The 14,660-nt window shown below is 44.1% G+C and overlaps 1 protein-coding gene across 3 annotated transcripts in view; it reads left to right on the forward strand.

The window, feature by feature from the left end:
• The window catches only part of AKT3 (AKT serine/threonine kinase 3), a 642,459-nt gene that overhangs the window by 474,930 nt on the left and 152,869 nt on the right, over window positions 1–14,660 (forward strand). The window lies entirely within an intron of this gene.

Raw genomic sequence — 14,660 nt, forward strand, 5'->3', positions numbered from 1 at the left:
CGGGTTCTGGCGGCCAGACTGGAAGGGAAGGTAAAGGGGAGGGTACCCCCCTTCAGTGTCATTCGTAATCAACGCTCCATGAAAGAACTAATTGCAAACAGACCCTTAAAAATTAACAAAAGGCCATGATGTACAGCATATGTCATGAGGGGCCTCCAGGGTGACATTTTTTATGACATACGCTGTATATAGGGTGACCAGGTTTTCAAATGTAAAAACCTTGGGCACATTAAAAAATATTTAGAAAACAAATTAAATCATAAACCACGCCCCCCTCTTTTTTGCTTTCTTCCCCCTCCCTCATCCTCTCTCCCCTCTCCTCCCTCCTCCATCCTCTCACCTCCCTCTCACCCCATACTCTCTCCTCCTTCTCTCCCATCCTCTCTCCCCCCTCTCACCCCATCCTTTCTCATCTCCCTCCTCCCATCCTCTCCTCCCTCCCCCAATCCTCTTCTCCTTCTCCCCCCATCCTCTCTCCTCCCTCTCCCTCATCCTCCCTCCCCATCCTCCTCTCCCTCTCCCCCCATCCTCTCCTCCCTCTTCCCCAGGCCTGCACAACTTGTAAAGTGAGAAGGGCCAAACTGCTCCAAGGAAAATAGATTTGGGCCGCACAGGTAAAATCATCATCATCATCATCATCATCATCATCATCATCATCATCATCATCATCATCATCATCATCATCATCATCATCATCATCATATCTCCCCCAGCACCCCTCCTCCTCCTCCTCCTCATCATCATCATCATCATATATTTCCCTCAGGACCCATCATAATCATCATCCTCATATATCTCTCCCAGCACACCTCATCATCATCATATATCTCTCCCCCTCACCCACACACATAATACTCCCCCTTCACATCACACACAATACCCCCCTGCACACCACACACATCCCACCACCCCTGCATCACACCTCCCTCTCCCCCCTGCATCTCACATCACCCCCCTGCACCTCACATCACCCTCTCCCCCCCTGCATCTCACATCACTCTCCCCCCCTGCATCTCATATCACCCCCCTGTATCTCACATCATCAGTTGAGGCGGCGGCGGGCAGCAGACCGAACACGAGGGAAGAAGCACGCGCGCTCACTAGCAGCAGACTCCTACCCTGCCGTCCTCCTCTGAGACTCATGAGAGCGGGCTCGGGGGGGGGGGAGGAGGATGAGAGCGGGCTCGGGGTGGAGGAGGGTGAGAGCGGGCTTGGGGGGGGAGGAGGGGGAGAGCAGGCTCGGGAGGGAGGGGGAACGTGGGGAAAGCCGCACAGTGAGTGCGGGCGTGACGCGTGTTGTGCAGGCCTGCCATATACACACATACCAAACATGCAAAATTAGTGTAACACACACATACCATATACAGATATACATTTATATTCAGCATATACAAACACATACATGCACATAATGCATGAAACACACACATATGCATTACAAATACACACACACTTACCAACACAAACACACACACACACACACCAACATAGACACACACATAGACACACACACATATTTACCAACACAGACACACAAATAGACACCAACACAGAGACATACACACATACAGACACATGGAAATGGAGATCTAGAGAGGAGCAGCTATGGAGTGCTCTGCTGCACCACCTTCTGCCCCGAAGCTTTAGTGGTTAAGCAGCCAGACAGTCTGGCTCTCCTCCCCCCTCCTACCGGCTACAGCTGTTCTAATCTGATGACCCCCGCTCACTGCAGCCTGCATCCTCCTCTGATCTCCACCAAACCTCCGCTCTCCTCCTACCCGCCCAAACCAAGAGGACACAGGGACAAATCATTAATAACCGGTACTGTCCCAGCTAAACCGGCACATTTTGACAATTGTTAGGACACCGGGACACCTCATCAAAAACCGTCACTGTCCAGGCTAAACCAGGACGTCTGGTCACCATTGCTGAATATCAATAGGGCACTGAAGGGGTTAAATCAAACATGTAACTGTTTTCGTTTCTTTGAGAATAAAGGCCTAGATTCACCAAACTGAATTAAAAAAAATATTCATGGGTTTTATATTAAATGTGCGGTTTTTAATTAACAAATATCACTTGATTTAAGTAATAATCCCATTAATGGCCAATAATGCCCTGATCTGAGGGGATTATTACTATTATAGGCTAATTGTATGATTTTTTTTATAAATAATATACACTTTTGTATAGTTATATTGATTTTTATAAACATATTCTACATTTTCCACACACACACACACACACACACACACACACACACACACACACACACACACACACACACACACACACACACACACACACACACACACACACACACACACACACACACACACACACACACACACACTGCAACCCCTCCTCTATACACACACAAATACAGACTCTGTAGTCGCCCCCATACACACAAACACAGACTCTGCAGCCCCCTCTATCTTCACACATTGCAGATCTCCATCTACACACTTCTCTATAGCAGGGGTTTGCAAAATGGTGGCACGCTGTGCTTACACAGGCCCCGCACTCTTCCCCAAAGCATTTAAATTAAATGCATGGGGACTGCACGGGGCCTCTGCAAGCTCTCTTACCTTGTCTCCGACTGCGCATCGACATAGCAATGTGGCGTCAAATGACCATGTGGCGTCATTTGATGCCAAAGACATGGAAAGAGGAGGGGGCATGAGTAGGGGGGAGAGAAAAGACATGGGGGCGCAGGGGAAAAAGTTTGCGCAACCCTGCTCTATAGGATGGTAACTCTCCTTTCTCCTTGTTCTCTGCAGGCAGGGAGGAGGTCTATTTTGTTCTGGTATCAGTTGAACAGCAATTCCACTTGGTTAGAACCAAGTAGAGCAAAGAAAAACCAGACAAACAAATATAAAATTAAACCAACAACAAGTGCACTGGTAATAAAATTAAGTGCACTAAAAATGAACGGTTAATATAAAATAATCCAAAATGGGGGATACCGAGCAGAGCAACCTGCCTGACATCCACTGGGAGGCAAACTCTCAAACCGTCCCAGTGGACTCTGCCCAGATACGACACTCAGGGAGGAGGCGGAGTCAGTGTCTTGCTTGTACCTCCTATCCAATTACCTCCCCTGTCTGTGAGCTGTTTTGAGTTACTGCATGCCCGGAATATTTTTCAATATTGTCCTGCATTTCATTACAGTTCAGCCTATAATTAAATAATAATCCCCCAAGAGCAGGGCATTACTGGCCAGTAATGCCTCGGCACCCAGCCAGGGCATTATTGGCCAGTTATGTCCCTGTTCTTTAGGGATTATTACTGAATTATAGTCTTTTTTCATAAATAATTGACACTTTTGTATAGATATATAGATTTATTTATTAAAATAAAATTGTAAATACACTAAAGCACACACACCCATTATATATATACAGCTAAACCCCGTTATAACGCGGGTCTCGGGGTCCACCCCGAGACCACCGCGTTACTAACTGGGTCGCGGAAAAAAAAATGGCCGCCGCGCTTTAGCGCATATTCATCCCGTGGGACAGGAGATGGGAGCGGGCATGTCCCTCCGCTCCCCGCTTCCCCCTGTCACCGCGGGACAGGCCGCGGGGCAGGAGATGGGAGCGGGGATGTCCCTCCTGTCCCCGCTTCCCCCTGTCACCGCGGGACAGGCCGCGGGGCAGGAGATGGGAGCGGGGATGTCCCTCAGGTCGCCGCTTACCTCAGATCCCGCTGCCTGCATGGAGGTGGTAGCGGGGGGTTTCTTCTCCCCACCGCTGTCCCTGGCGCTCCCGCTGCCTGCGCGGGAGGAGGGGGGGGAGCGGGTGGTGGTGCTGGTCGCGGCCTTTCCTCTGCTCCGACCCCACCCCCCGTCTGTGTAGAGTGAGAGAGTGTGTGTGTGTATGTATATATGGGAGAGAAAGTGTGTGTGTGTATATGGGTGTGTGTATGTGGGTGTGAGTGTGTGTAAGTGTCTGTGAGTGTGTGTAAGTGTCTGAGTGTGTGTGTAAGTGTGTGTGAGTGTGTGTGAGTGTCTGTGAGTGTCTGTGAGTGTCTAAGTGTGTCTAAGTGTGTGTAAGTGTGTGTAAGTGTGTGTGAGTGTCTGTGAGTGTGCGTGAGTGTGCGTGAGTGTGCGTGAGTGTGCGTGAGTGTGCGTAAGTGTGCGTAAGTGTGCGTGGGTGTGTGTGAGTGTCTGTAAGTGTGTGTGAGTGTGTGTGAGTGTGTGTGAGTGTGTGTGAGTGTGTGTAAGTGTGTGTGAGTGTCTAAGTGTGTGTAAGTGTGTGTGTGAGTGTCTGTAAGTGTGTGTGAGTGTCTAAGTGTGTGTAAGTGTGTGTGTGTGTGTGTGAGTGTGTCTGTAAGTGTGCGTGAGTGTGTGTGGGTGGGTGTGAGTGTGTGTGAGTGTGTGTGAGTGTGTGTGAGTGTGTGTGAGTGTGTGTGAGTGTGTGTGAGTGTGCGTGAGTGTGCGTAAGTGTGTGTGAGTGTCTGTGAGTGTCTGTAAGTGTCTGAGTGTGTGTGTAAGTAAGTGTAAGAGCCGGAGCGGGAGGTGGGAGGTTTGACAGGGAGGGGGGGCGTGGCTTGAGCGGAGGGACCCGCTACTCTCCCCCCCTCCCTCCACGGACTGCAGGAGGGAGCTGCTACTCTCCCCCCCCCTCCCTACACGGGCTGCAGGAGGGACCCGCTACTCTCCCCCCCCTCCCGGGACTGCAGGAGGGAGCTGCTACTCTCCCCCCCCCTCCCCGGACTGCAGGAGGGAGCTGCTACTCTCCCCCCCCCTCCCCGGACTGCAGGAGGGAGCTGCTACTCTCCCCCCACTCCCTCCACTGGCTGCAGGAGGGACCCGCTACTCTCCCCCCCCCCCCTCCCTCCACGGACTCGGGCTGGAGCACTCATACATACACACACACACACACACACACACAGGCACTCACGCACTCATACACACACACGCGCGCACACACATGCAGGCACTCACACACACACACACAGACAGGCACTCGCACTCACACACACAGACCGCTAACCCCCCCCCCCGCCGCAGTACAGGGCCCGCCGTAGCCGCAGCGCAGGGCCCCGCCACCCCCCCAACCCCCACAGCACAATGACTTCCCACCCCCTTAACTTTGTGAAACAAAAGTCACAAGACGTTGTACAGGCAAAATACATCTGTTAAAGTGCTGTTGTCTGTTTATTTCTATATAATAATTGTGTGCAGTGTGCAGTGTGTGTGCAGTGTGTCAGTGTGTGCAGTGTGAGCAATGAGGAGTGTGTGTGCAGTGTACAGTGTGTGTGCAGTGTGTCAGTGTGTGCAGTGTGAGCAATGAGCAGTGTGTGTGCAGTGTGTCAGTGTGTGCAGTGTGAGCAATGAGCAGTGTGTGTGCAGTGTGCAGTGTGTGTGCAGTGTGTCCAATGAGCAGTGTGTGTGCAGTGTGCAGTGTGTGTGCAGTGTCAGTGTGTGCAGTGTGAGCAATGAGCAGTGTGTGTGCAGTGTGCAGTGTGTGTGCAGTGTGAGCAATGAGCAGTGTGTGTGCAGTGTGCAGTGTGTGTGCAGTGTGTCCAATGAGCAGTGTGTGTGCAGTGTGTGTGCAGTGTGTCAGTGTGTGCAGTGTGAGCAATGAGCAGTGTGTGTGCAGTGTGCAGTGTGTGTGCAGTGTGTCAGTGTGTGCAGTGTGAGCAATGAGCAGTGTGTGTGCAGTGTGTGTGCAGTGTTTTTTTTTTTTTTTTTTTTTAAACGGGAGCCACGGGAAAACCGCGTTATAACCAAATCGCGGTATAACGAGGCGCGTTATAACGGGGTTTAGCTGTATATATATATATATATATATATATATATATAGTAGAACAGGGGGGCAGCAGGCACTCCCACCAAAGTGAAATGGTATGGTGCCTGTCCCGTAGAAATAAACAGAGAAAGCGGTCAACCCTAGCAAGAGAAGACAAAGGACAGCACTCAAGGATGAATGGCAACAAAAAAACCTGTATTCAGATGGTACAGCGCAAACAAGACCTAATGGTGCCATATATATATGCACACAATAAAGAATATCACTTGTGAGCACATTCACATGTCTTAGACAGGTCTGCTACTCTGCCTTTCCACCATTATCCCCTAGCATACAGTGCTTCCACTGCAGCAAGTGATTCTGGGAAACGACATGCAAATGAGCACACAATGTGTCACCTTTTGCCTGAAAAACCATTTACATGGAAACCATATAAGCAAATGCAATGCACGATAGGATGGTGTAAAGTTCAATATCGGATCTGAGGGTGAATCCAACCAGGAGCAGATTGCAGCTTCAGTAAAGAGAGAGAGAGTGGCAGGGGTAGAGGTGGCGGGGGTAATCACTCAGAACTAGGCCGTGCAAGATGTAACACACAGTCCTCGACTCCTTAACCACCAAACACCAGCGATGTAATTCTGGGAAACTCCCTGCCTTCTCCTGTTGGATACAGCCCCAGTGTACCGTCTGCAAAGACCAGCTGCAACCGATCAGTGCTCCGAGAGGTAGCGTGCATGCGTACCGGAGTGACGTCACCACGCGCAACGTAACGTTCTGACGCGTTTCGGAACCGGAAGTGACTTCATCAGAGGATGGACACGCAGCCCTGGAACTCCCCTAAATAGCCGATGTTGCTAGGCAACGTAACAACAAGTGCCATAAACACATGCTCTATCAGTAAATCTTAATAAGGGAGGAGTGGCTGAAGCCCGTGGTGCTAATTTGCAAACAAACCACCTTTAACACACAAAGGGAACTAATACAAAAGCTTGAGAGTGATTAAAAGGGATAGAGGGGGGTAAAGTTACCAACCTACATGACTTGTTAGTCAAAATGTTACATAAATATATAGTCAAGTCATTTTAAATCCCTCTGAGGCACTCCCAAAGAAATGAGTACTGGTAAGTGAAATAAGATGTGAGGTTACATATACAGTGAATTATAATAATAATCAGTACAGTAATTTGTAAAAAAAAAATATTATAACGTTATGAATAAAAATATTATGTTAAAATAAACTAGCTGGTAATGAAAAGCCTGAGAAGACTATGATGGGAAGCTCAGCATGTATAGAGACTGACCATGCCATGGAAGGACAATGGTCATTACTCTGGTGACACAGAAACATGTGTGGAGAAGGGGACCATATACCTGAGGATCATAGGAGAACATAGGAGAACAAGAGTAAAGGAGACAATGGACTAAACAGACCAAGGGCAAAGATACTCTAGACCAGAATGCTAGTTTCTATACACTCATTAATCCCTCTCAGTCAATTTAATCGACTGAGACGGAATTGTTAATCTGATATCACTTTTGACGAACAATCTAAACAACTCATTCACCTATATTCACCTGTCACATTATTAATTTTGTTGTTAGGTAAATATCAATGCTTATGTGGTTACAATATTACACAATACACAATACACAGTGATGTGAAATGAGTCCCAAAAGTTTATAACCAGTTTCACAAGATGGTTAAGAAGAGAAGAAAATCCAATTTCTAAAAAGCAGATCCCTTGGAGCACACTTCAGCTTCTTAAGTGGTTAGCGAACCACACAAGGATACCTATAGACAAAAAACAAAAGGAAGCGCAAGCTCCATAGCGTAACTTTGTATATAAATGGGGGATTTATTAAAAAAAGAGAAGCCCAGTCTCTAGGACATGCACTTACAAGAGGGTAAAAATATCAAGCATGTGAGAGACAATCCTCTGTGCTGGAGATGTTCACCAACAGGAGTGGGGGTCCAGATCCATGCAGCTGGACACTTGGGGACCTGGAATGTAACAGACTGTACAAAATATTTGGCAGAATATTAAGTTGCCATAGAACTTGGAGACTGCTGAGATTATCTCTTATACATACATACATACCCAGCCTAGAAATATTGCAAAGCAAGTATAAACTAACCTCACACTGATGTTACCTATCAAGGTTGAAACATGTCTATGAGTGGTTTGACATGCTTTGCTAGTCCCATGCTGTGCTTAAAAGCTGTGTGAACGGCGATGCATCTGCTTAAATGTGCTCCATGTGTATGGATATTCCAGGCAAAAGGTGACACATTGTGTGCTCATTTGCATGTCATTTCCCAGAATCCCTTACTGCAGTGGGAGCACTGTATGCTAGGTGATAATGGTTGAAAGGCAGGGGTGCAGACCTGTCTAAGACATGTGAATGTGCTCACAAGTGATAGTCTTTATTGGCTACATATATATATATATATATACTGTATATATATAATATACACGCACACACACACTGCAACCCCCTATATACTTTGTGTGTATGTATGCACACACTCAGAAAAACATAGGTGCAGGGATGCACCAATATAGGTGCTCAGAAATGTGTAAAAGTTGCTGGAGAAATATTTCTTCCAAATATGAGTTGTAGGCATAAGGCAAAGCTGACAGGGCGCCAGGGTCTCTAGTAATGATGTGGCTCCCCAAGAGCACTATAATAACATGGTATGAGACTCACCCTTAACCAGCTGTAGATGCCGTGCCCGTGATGGATGTCCTGGTGTGTAGCACCGCCAACCCTCGAACGACTCGTCCGTCGTGAGGGCGGTCAATGACCGGCGGTGTGTTGAGTGGCCTCTGCTCCAGCAACCCGGTGTGCGACCGCGAATGGCAGATAAGAGAAGACGCCTCACAAGGAGGAAACACGCGATGCACCGCCGTCAGAACAAACGACCAGCCTTCCATTTGTTCTGACGGCGGTGCATCGCGTGTTTCCTCCTTGTGAGGCGTCTTCTCTTATGCACACACTCAGACACAAACTCTGCAGCTCTTTCTCTCTCTGTCTCTGTCACTGTCTGGCTGCTGCCTCCTGCCCAATCACCTCCTCTGTCTGACAGCAGCTCTGACAAGTGAAAGCTGATTGGCTGGAAATAAAAACTTGGCAAGGTGCCAAAAATTCCAAGCCATTACTGAATTAATAATGCCCGGAATTTTAACCAATCTGAGAGCAAGGATTTCAATAATGGCCGGATTTTTAACAGTTTTGCCTATAATTACTAATATTTCTATCTTCAAAAGATAAGTGCAATATTAAAAAATTACTTTAAAATTTGCAATAAATAATGTGGTAATACACTTGAGTTAAGTGTATTTGAAATTGTGTTAAAATGAAATTAAAATGGGTTAGAAAAACTTACTGCAGAAATTAATTTAACAAAAAGCACAAGATTAATGCAAATCCAAATTCACTAAAACCAAACATTTAATCATTATTAGCCCTTTCTTATTACTTATATAATTCTGCATAGAAACCTGTACGTCTTTAACTATTTTCAATATTTCATTTAAATTGGGGTTTTAGTCACATATTGTGACCAAAGTATGATGAGCTTTTGTATGTAAATCAAGTGTTTCCAGTTGCAGATTGCCTGATAGGCCCGGGCCTAGGGTGGCAAAAATGTCCGCCCCATATACAGATGCCGCACTCTCGGGCCTGATGGGAAGCACTTACTTGTGGTGACTGCCCTCTTGCTGCTGCCCTCCTTCTACTTCCGGATTGCAGTGTCAAATGACGCCACGGACATCATCAACGTAACGTCACACCATCCGTTGTCCGTGACATCATGCCGTCAAATGACGTTACCATGGCAACGCAACGCTGTGCGACGTCATGATGGTGACGTTCACTGCATCCTTTGATGCTGCGATTCAGAAGGAGAAAGAGGATAGTAGCAAGGAGGCGGCCGCCCCACATGTAAATGTCATGGGACAGCGGATCTTGAAATCCACCGCTGAGTGTTTCCTATAACCTAGCCTACCCTGTCCATGTTAGAAAACCGGTAAAGTTACCTCTTATGAAAGGGGGGTACTTAGTGGAAATCAAACTCCTCCCATGTCTCAGCTTACCATTTTGACTAACAGACATTCTAAAATGAATCAAATATAATTATTTGGGCTTTTTGCAAAACGCAATGTCGATCCCCCAGATAAAACCCCTTGCTGTTGGTTAATTTTGGTTTTAGGAGGGAGAACATACTTCAGTCATGTAATACTATTTTATATATATATATGTAAAAATGCATGTTATTAGTACTGTCTCCAAAAAGATGCAGCAATAAATAGCCTATTGTAAAAAAAATTAAGACAGCTAATGTTCCTAGAGGATTTCTTAAGTCAGGGGACCATGTTAAAGGGGACAAGAAGCAACAGGTGACACTATGTGTGCTCATTTTCATGTGTAACCCCCCTCCCCCCCCACTATATGGGTTAAAAGAGTCAGATACTAAACACCTGCCCCTCTAGATAAGGTATTTGACAATGATCAGGCAGATATTTAGCTCTGCCCCTTTTCTACCTAGAGACATGGGGTGAGAGAGTGGTGATATATAGGGGGGGAAAATAATTGTCAGATACTGGGAAGAGAAACCAGGGAAGGATCTCAATTGTAAATAGTTAAGTTGGGGTAGTTTATTGTTTTATTGTTTTCCAAAGCAGGGAAGTGTCCTTTACAGGCAGTCCCTTAGTAAAGGAAGCTGGAGAAGTACAGGCTTCAATAGGGGAGATCAGTGTCCTTGAAGGGTTGCTTTATATGCGGCCTTTGGACTAATCTGACGTCAGGATCATCAGAAGTTATGCCACAGTTCCTTAAGTAGGATCCTGAAAGACTAAAGTGCAGTACACAAATGAAGAATCACCCGCTTCTACCTCAGTACCAGAGTACAGTATGTGAGATGAGCAGGGTAGGATACAGAGTTATGACGCCCTATCCTACCTCAGTGAGGAAGGGGATCCCCTGCTGGGACCCTGGAAAGATAGGAATTGAGAATATCACAATGAGCATGGTTAACCATGACATGAATTAAAGAGACCCATTCAATGTTAAAGCGATGTGCCTTCTCAGGATTGCAATGATGTAACTGAGGAAGAGTTGTACCTGTCTATAGTATGAATAAATAAATGTTTGTTTAATAACTGCAAAGTTCCTGGCACCCATCTTTACCATCTGCATATATGCCCAGCCTGTGTTGATCATGACCCCTGACTAAGGTAATGCACCCTGATTAGCCAACAACACAGACTTCTATGTAAACTCCCTTATAGTCAGGCAGGGAGAGTTGCATACGTCATTGCCCAGAATCCCTGGCTGCAGTGGACGCATTGTATGCTAAGAGATAATGGTGAAAAGCAGGGTTGCAGAGCCATGTGAATGTGCTTACAAGTGGTATTTTTATTTGCTGAAGTCATTCGTAAGATGCGTTGACTCCGTTATCTGTTGTTCGATGTATCTATGTTTCTGCTTATTTTTGGTACCATGTTCTACTTTGTTACCAAATTTTAAATGAGACGGTTCTTTAAAGTATTATGTTTTTCTTGCTTTTTACACAAAAAGTGTTTGGAATATTTTTGGTATCTTTCAAACTTTTTTTCTATGTTCGTGAATCCTGATCTTAATTTTCATACCATTTGCCATTTCTTAAATATTCTGGCCTCAGATGCATTGAAATTACCAACAGGGGTTGTTAAATAAACCACAGAAGCAACATTATAATAACTTAATTAAAAAAAAAAAAACAGAGGAAAAAGGTTACAAAGCTTCCATTCACTTCAATGCAAGTTAATGCCTTGTGTGTTGTCACACTATATACCATATTAAATAGGGTCGAAATGTGTTTGTTGCGTGTTCACTCTCACAACTATAGAAATATAGTAAAGTTCCTCTAACTCTCCTTGCGGTTTCTCTTTAGTTAGGCAGTCGCTCCAATGTGCCCAAACACAGCCCTCAAGCAGAGGTCTTAGAGAAAAAAATACAAAAAAAGAGGAGCGCACCGGAGGTTAAAAAAATATAAAATTATTTAATAAAAGTATACATAACTTACATATTAAAATGAATTCAAGCTACAGGGGGTTTCGGTATAAGCGTTGCTGTTTGTAGGCGTTATACAGAAATGGAATCTGGAACTCGGGTCCCACGGAGAAGCAAGAGACGCTGTACGGGATCAAACCGGCAATCTGAAAGTGCTTGTGGTAGCGTGGTTGTGGAGTAAAGTCATGACGCAACAGTAATTCCTACGGACGGCGGCCCTTTCCATCACCGAAACACCTTGTGAACTGCTTGAATTCATTTTAATAGTTATGTATACTTAGCTTTAATAAAATATTTTATATTTTTCTAACTTCTGGTGAGCACCAAATAAAAAAAAAATCACAACTATAGTATCCTGATTACTCTAAATCATTTGTACCTATTTTACCAAATGTAAGTGTAAATAAATAGTGCTCTTCTTGTGATGTAGTATTTTTTACAGTAAGGCTACTTTTCAAAAATGCATTTACAGTAACATAAGAGTAAATGAAAACATAAAATTGGTGCATTTCTTTGCTTCAGTTTAAAATGCCTTTATGAAACAAAAAAGTGCCTGGGCCGGCACTCCCAGTGTATACCAGTGAATAGGTATAAATCAAAAATAATAATTAGTGATCTTATAAATTATATTGTAAACAGTGACATGCCAAAACAAAAATATATGAGTAAATAAAGTGACTAAGTACCAATATGGGTGATTTTAATTATCTGCACATAGACAGGGCAATGAGATTAGCATGTCAATGAAAGGAAACAGGGTTTTGGGGTGCTTAAAGACAATTACATGACCCAAATTATTGAGGAACAAAAAAGGAGAGGGGCAATGCTGGATTTGGCAATGTCAAACAAGGTAGAAGAAATAACAAATATTCAAGTCCGGGAGCATTTGGGTAACAATGATCATAAAATGGTCTCATTTGAAATAAATTATCAAAAACCATGTTACATGGGTTCAACACAGACTTTAAACTTTAGATAGGCAGATTTTAATAAACTGAGGACTAAGCTACAAGGAATAAATTGAGGTGATTTTTTTGCAGGGAAAAATGTGGAAGATAAATGGACAGTCTTTAAAACATTGTTTGGAAAGCACACTTATCTGTGTTTACCGTTGGGTAATAAATATGAAAGAAACAAGTCTAAACAAACGTGGCTAAAAAACAGGTAGGGGAAGAAATGGAAAAGAAGGGGCAAGCATTTAGATTCGGTCAGAAGGGACAGAGGCAACGTAACAGAATTATAAGGAATGTAGCAAAAGTTGCAAAAGGGCAATCACATGAGCAAAAATGGATAATGAAAAAAGTATTGCAATAGAAAGATCAACCCTAAAAAATCTTTAAGTATCTTAATAATAAAACATAAAAAAAAAAAGAAAATATTTGACCCTTTTAGTGTGAGATGGGCATGCAGATTATTGGAGATAAGGAAAAAGCAGAGATATTAAACAAATTCATGGCCTCTGTACTTACCAGGGAAGAATCAATTGCAATAGTAGTATTGCAGGAGGAAGCCACAACCTCTACATTAATGAACAATTGTTTAACTGAGGAAGAAGTTCATCGGCGGCTTGATAAAATTAAAGTAAATAAGGCACCTGGTCCCGATGGCATACAGCCAAGAGTTCTCAAGGAGTTAAGTTCAGTAATATCCAAACCATTACATTTAATATTCCTGGACTCCATTTCCACAGGCTCAGTACCACAAGATTGGCGTAAAGCAAACATGGTGCCTATATTTAAAGCAGCAGTCCAAGCTGCCGTTTTTTTAATTTGTTTTTATTTTTCTCCCTTAAATATGTGCATCAATACAATCCACACAATGATAAGTAATTAGCAAAATTGATGATCGTTCCATTCTCCTGTGATCGATCGGCAAAGATTTGGCTCAGGGGTTCACTAAATGGCTGCAGAGGCGTATTCTGCAGTCAGTGGAATGCATTTGCATATTAATATGACACAGTTCTGTGGGGAAGATCATATGACTAGGCAGTCACTAGATACAATTGGTGCACTGCTAGAGAGAGGGCAAGGCTCAAAAAGGGTGTGCCACTGCATGTTTCAGAAGAGGAAGGGATGTGACTTTGTAAATGGTTCCTATAGAAACAAAAATGCTTATTACATTATAATACATGAAAAAATTTATTCAGCACTGTTTTTAAAAAAATGCTACAAGTATTTTCTCATAGTACAGAACTGATTTATTTAAATAAAAAAAACACACATGTAAGATATTGCTTGGACAGCAGCTTTAAAAAGGGAGCTAGATCACAACCGGGGAATTACATACCTGTAAGCCTAACAGCAATCGTTGGGAAGCTACTTGAAGTTACAGTATGGGATAATATTCAGGAATACCTAATGGAAAACAAAATTATTAGTAATTGTTAGCATGGATTTATGAAGGATAGATCATGCCAAACTAACCTTATTAGTTTATTTGAGGAGGTAAGCGGGAATTTAGACCAGGGTAATGCACTCGATGTGGTCTACTTAGATTTTGCAAAGGCTTTTGATACGTTTCCACACATGACATCAGTCCACAAAATAAAGCAAATTGGACTCTAAAAATATTGGCACCAGGACTGAAAAGTTGTTGAAGGATAGACAACAGAGAGTTGTCGTAAATGGAGCTTTTTCAGATTGGGCTAAATTTGTGAGTTGAGTTCCTCAAGGATCGGTACTAAGACCGCTGCTTTTTAACTTGTTTATTAATGACCTTGAGGTTGGCATAGAGCACAAAGTCTCCATCTTTGCTGATGACACTAAATTGTGTAAGGTAGTAGAATAAGATCTGGATGTTATTTCTCTCCAGAAGGACTTGGATAGACTGGAAATTTAGGCAGGTAAA

This window comes from Ascaphus truei, chromosome 4 (genome assembly GCF_040206685.1).
Source record: "Ascaphus truei isolate aAscTru1 chromosome 4, aAscTru1.hap1, whole genome shotgun sequence".
NCBI classification, from domain to species: domain Eukaryota; kingdom Metazoa; phylum Chordata; class Amphibia; order Anura; family Ascaphidae; genus Ascaphus; species Ascaphus truei.